This window comes from Ischnura elegans, chromosome 2 (genome assembly GCF_921293095.1).
Source record: "Ischnura elegans chromosome 2, ioIscEleg1.1, whole genome shotgun sequence".
Lineage (NCBI taxonomy): Eukaryota > Metazoa > Arthropoda > Insecta > Odonata > Coenagrionidae > Ischnura > Ischnura elegans.
Genome location: NC_060247.1, coordinates 16,404,378 through 16,410,521, shown reverse-complemented (window position 1 = coordinate 16,410,521; position 6,144 = coordinate 16,404,378). Strand labels below are relative to the sequence as shown.

At 36.3% G+C, this 6,144-nt stretch overlaps 1 long non-coding RNA gene across 1 annotated transcript; it reads right to left on the bottom strand.

The window, feature by feature from the left end:
* Nucleotides 1–1,316: 1,316 nt before the first annotated feature.
* On the bottom strand, nt 1,317–5,607 carry LOC124174004. Its single transcript, XR_006868830.1, has 2 exons — nt 5,452–5,607; nt 1,317–2,070 (listed from the first exon to the last, which is right to left on the bottom strand). It is a non-coding gene; the product is annotated as an uncharacterized LOC124174004 (long non-coding RNA).
* Between the last annotated feature and the right edge of the window lie 537 nt (nt 5,608–6,144).

Here is a 6,144-nt window from a genome sequence, read left to right as displayed (position 1 = left end):
ACAAACATTCAATGTAGAAAGTTTAATTTCCATGAAATTCACGAAGATAACACTATTTTTATAGCATTTTGGATATATAATCAGATGTATACAAAAAGTAACGTAATTTCCTTCACTCGCATTGAGTACTGGATAGCAATTTTTGGCATATAATTTAATATGCATTTAAAATCACCTCAAGGCACGAAATAGCAAAAGCAATAATACAAATAGACTAATTAAACTAACTAATTAAATTAAATTGCAACAAGAAAAAGAATAAGTAAAATTGAAGTAAAAAGACAACTAATTTTTTTTTGTATTTTTTTAATGTATACAAATCTTAAAAATTCGTAAATGCAAGAGTGGAGATTTAAAAATTATCCAACTTTGACCTAATCGGCAATTTTTTAATGTAATTATTTTAAGATTGCAAAGGTAAAATTTGGCATCGAAGTAAATTTATGCAGAAAAGGTCACGGAGACCCAAGTGACATTATCATGTCACAACCTTCTATGACTTACTTTAAGACTGCATAGATATTACTGAAAATGTATGGCAAACATTTATACTTATATATATATATTACATAGATACAATTATATCAATGAGAAATCGTTGTGGAATCAAAATTTGCCATTCATGTTTGCAATCAATTTGTTTATAGAATAAAATTTGCCGATAGTATCTGTACTAATAATTTCAAAGTAAAAGTCTTCCAGGATAACAGGGACGGGTCCAGGATTTCTTTCTGTGGGGGCACAAGCAAGGCTGTATCCAGGATATTGTTCTGGGGGGCACAAGGATACCCCGTAATACAAAACGAACGCAATGATATCGGGGCCGTATTAAATATTACCTTCTGTCATATTTGTCTTAATTGATCAAGTACTAATTGATTTAAGTAAATATCTTAAGATTTGCTCATTATAGAAAAACAATTTTAACCCCTAAAAATCCGTATCAACAAAAAGCATGAAGAAATGACTTTTCAACAAAAACCTATTCCTTCAAAGTATGTTTTGATAAAAATTTCTTTTAAAAAACAAAATGTTATCATGAAATGCATGAAATACAGAAATTTATTGGCTCTGTCGTTAAAAAAAGATATATATTTTTTAACTTTTGCCTGACATTCGGACCTATGTTAAATACACTAATTAGGATCTGGGAGGGGCACGTGCCCCCATGCCACCTCCTAGGTTCAAGCAAACAATTATAAAAACTGATAAATTGCTGTCATAATTTCCTTAAAATGTTTGTGCACTTTTGTCGTAATTATTGTACAGGGAATGTTACTTTGTTATTAATGTCATGTATTTTTTTGTCTTCAATCTTGATGACTGTGAGGGAAAGCGGTACAGACATGTTTTACAATTAAGTACAACAAACACACCCAGTTTAGGCGAGGGACATAAATGTCCAATAACTCCTGTAACACACTTTTATTGTCTTCATCCATCTCTTCGAGGCCCCAGAGATATCTTCTGTCTTCGGGGCCTCAGCTATTTTCTCATCTTCATTCTTCAAACCTGAAATAAATTGGTTATTACAAAACCCAACTTAATATCCAAAGTAGCCCATTAACAAAACCAATCCCAGTTAATACTTTTTCAGTGCCTTGTCTGGTACCATTATTTCAGCGCTGAAACATTTTTTAACTTGCTCCTTTGAGCCAATTCTTTACGTGTACTTGTGTTACCTAGAGCTCATACTTGGTTTTACCAGAGTGAAATCACTTTCTACCGGGAGTGTCTCATAACTCAGGTAGTGTTTTTCATGTTTCCCTTCATTAACCACTCAAGATAACCTGATATACTGACATTGAAAATTCACAAAGGCACCGCATCGGAGAAAAGCTGCACTCAACTCAGCCTCAAACTCAAATTGATGAATGGTGTCCAATTCCTGCGAATCAAGTTTTCTTCTCTTCTGAAGTTGAAAAGAAAATAGAAATGTGAATTAAAGTAAAGTATTCCCGATTAACGCGAGAAAAATAGCAAAGGACATCCCACGAGGCCATCATCTGCAAGCTCCTGCCCTTTGGATAAGTATCCTTTCTTCTCTCCTCATCCAGGGATGGCTTGCACCTAGGGATAGAGCGGAAAACGAAATTAAACTTGGGTCTTAGGTTACTTAATCACGGGCCATTCCACCTCAATTCACCAAACGTTTGTCCCTTTTGATCTCAGAGTTTGATAAAAAGGCACAATTTTCGGGAGGGGCAGGAACTCTCGTCTCGTCGTTCTTGCTTTAATAATCGATTAAGGATTTATCATAAAAAACATTTGTCACGTGTGCCATTCTTTTACAATGATAAAGAACTCTGCCTTGGTGATTGGCACCAGGATTCTTTAACACGTGAAAGGATATTATTTAAAGCATGAACTTAAGAATGCACCATGTAACCACCCAAGTTGTACAGGAGAATGGACAGAAAATAGAATATGTTCTAATTTGGTTCCTTAATTCACGTGTTAACTCGTAGGTACGTGTATACATCTGCGAGGAACCGTGCAAGCCACCATCAACGCCAGGCAAGGGGTGATTCCACGCCAGGCATGCAGTTCTCATCCGAGCCTTAATCAGATACGCGCTCGTTTACTGGACAATAAACTTGTAAATGTAACTTGCACTTGTAAAATTAAAGTAAGAGCTCAAATGAGCTCAGAGAACTCTGCAAACATTTCCTGTAAAGCAAACTATTATTAGTAAACTATGAAGACTATGTAGGTATGTGACGTCACGAAAGGTATTTTCTGCCCTTTTTTGTGTTGACTGTTCCCCCACCCTCACCGTTGCCGACGATCTTTAAGTAGTACCTTCCCCCAACCACCAGATCCACCCAACGACGCGCAAATCGAATCTCTTCAGACCGCCTGCGTAATGCACTCCGACTTAAAATCAAGGCCAGCAATTTTGACTCTGCCATGGACAATTTGTGCCAGGAAACCTCCCCTAATATCCTTAGCAGTTCCCCGCCTTCCATCATCTTTTGTTGCTGGTGGGCAGTAAGTAAGAAGTAGTGCGTCACCAAAGGTTTTGATGATTAGCTCACATTCTGCCATAGTGAAGGTTGAGTCTCACAGCAGTTCGGTTAGTGCGGTGAGGTGGATGATCTCTCGCCGATGACTACTGGTAGGTGATATGTTTGTTAGTAACCTATTGTTCCATGCTATTTATACTTATTTAGACATGTTTTTGATAATTTATGTGCAAGAAGGCAGCATTCTTTGGCAAGAGGATTTGTCAAAATTATTGGAGTTTTTGTACCCGGATTTTGGCATAGACTTATCATGTTTTGTACATATCACAAAAATCCGCCTGCAACAGCAAGGTTTAGTCACGCGATACATTTCCACGTACAAGTTTATGCCTGAATTCATGAATTTTGTACACGATTTCGCACATGATTCGTCCAATTAAAACTTTTGAGAAAAGTACATGAACTTGTACTAGTTACAGTGTAATGCCAGGCCCTCAATAATGGCTTTAATTGGTATGAATCGCATTTTTTTCCGCTGTCGCAATTCCTTCTTGGCATATAAATTGAGGTATAGTGTCATCCATTGAAATTTTTTGCGTTATAACTTAAGGACTATTTCTTTTCTTTTTAGAGTTTACGAGAGTTGGAGTGAACAATTTTAATTAATTCATTGAATGAAAATAGAAACCTAAAATCAAACTTTCAACGATCTCTTTCAAGCCTTTGGGTCAACCGTCGGAGTATTATCATCAATCATACTGCTAACAAAATGCGTATCTCATGGAAATAATGTGAAGTTACCTGCTGTGTTACTCAAGAGCAGGAGCAAGTGTTCACTCAGCTATACAATGAAGTGTAAGTGTCAAAGGTTCATTGTCAGTTGTGTCTTCTATGTGAAGTGTTGGTGAATAAACATACCTAGGGGATTCGACGATGTAAAGCTAAGCTATGCCGCCGATGAACCCGACAGGAAATAAAAGGTAGGGAGTCATCTCGTCTTGCAGTGTGATTCAATATGAAATTTAAGCTTTTTCGCGGAAAATAAGTTCAATCTGGTTTTAGGACTCACTTTCTATGAGGAGAAGGAAACTTCTTCAAAACAAGGTGGCGTCTTTTTGAAAAATGCACGATTTTCTTTGAATGCTGGTTCAAGTTTTTTTTTGTGATAAAGCGGGATAAAAGAAAAAAGATTTCAAATTAGTTCGATAGGTTTTAAATGAAATCATTGCACTTTTTACTATCGTGTGACGCTACCACCAATTTTCACTTGCACGATTTAGTTTAATTATGAATTAATGTGATAATTAATAAAATTCGCAATGTTCTATTATATAAATTGGACACCTTATGAAGTTCAGCACTCAAGCGTCATTCCTAACAGTTAAAACTCCATCAAAGCGTCTGAAAGTGCAAGTTATGTGCTGATCAAATTCTCAAGGATGTATGAATGGAGTGAGAATAGGGTAACATAGAAAAGAACAGCTGGATCACAACATGGGGAGAGTGGGTTAGATTGAAAAACTTATTTGGCTGGGGGAAGTAGATAAGCTTCTTCCCCCATTCCCTGTGCGCCCTCGAAACATTAGCATGCAAACCTACGTGATGCTGTGATCGCAGCGGGCATGACCCTATTTGACCGCATCTTTCACCCATTTCATCCCCAATGGTGATAACTGGATAATTAACTCAGTCTTAAGATTGTGTACCTATCTCTCTCATGAATGATATGACTTAAAAGAACATACTACTACCGCTCGACCAAAGAGATCTTTGTAACCGTTTGGAAGATGAAATTAAACGTGAGGAAACTGTCCTGGTATATTTGTAAAACTCATCGTGATTTTCGTAAATTCAAAAATTCAAACATTCAATTATTCGGCGAATGTTTTGCCACCTACACTCACGCCAAAGAGGCGGACGAAGTCTCTTAAATTTTATTTGACTACGAATTATTGAATTGCGCAATACTGACAATTAAACCTCGCAGGCCTAGACTGAATTACCGGTGAGACATCCATAAACATTGTCATGCAAGAGCGCATTGATTAAAATCCATTTAGCTAGCAATTAAAAATGACTGCAGTGGGGGTGAACCGAACTTGGCGTGAGCTGAAGCTGATATTTGTTTAATCATTTCCAGATTGCTTTTTCTTGCGGTATGCAAGCATTTTAATGACGGAAAAGGGGGCTTCCTTGATCGCTAACGGACTCTCCTTCACTTAACCGCTATAACCTAAGAGCCTCTCTTGGGCATACCTCTTATTGTTAGTGGCGCCTAAAGTGCACAATAAATGATAACTACAATGGTTATATTTTGGGCAGAATTAAACTATGAATTTGTAATTAAATAAAACATTTTTAACTTACTAAATATGATAGTTTTTATACCATTATTGAATAATAATGCCAACTAAATCAACGATAACTAATTTTAGCCGTGACAAACATTTAATTCAAATAATGAAATGAATAAATAATGACTTACCTCGAGTAAGATTGCACGATAAAGATCAAGAATGTTGTATGCCTTCATGGATAGAAATCAATTACATTGGTTGCTCCTTATATTTTCCTTGAAGTAGCATCTTCCGCAGTTACATTATATATTCATTTGGTTACATAGGCTCCAGTGTTGTCCACAATGAACACATTGTGGACAACACATTGTGGACAATGAAATTATAACACATATTATTACGAAGATAGGAGTTCTTTGTTGATATTGAAAGCTCTGTTTTGTCATTGACTAGGTTCCACCGTATATTCTTGACTTGAAAAAGATAAATAATTTGTGCCAGTCATTTTAAAGTTTAACCGCGATTGTACTTAGGGCAGCAATTATGAGAATATCAAATAGCAAATACGCAGCTTACATAAAGATGGGCAAACTATAGAGCATATCCGTTTCGCAAAATCTTAACCGCCGAAATAATATGGAGATGCCAAGAAAAATAGGCCGGTATTATCCCTATGTGATTCTTATAATAGCGGGTTAAAATTTAAAAAAACATTATTATAGATGGGTTCAATACGTCTTGAATGCAATGATTGCACTTATACTAGTGCGTGACACTACCACCAATTTTCATTTAATTGAATGGAATCTTGGATGCTCAATGCTTTAAGGTCTTCATATTAAAATAGTAAATAAATTTGGTACATGGATGGCAATCAAGTG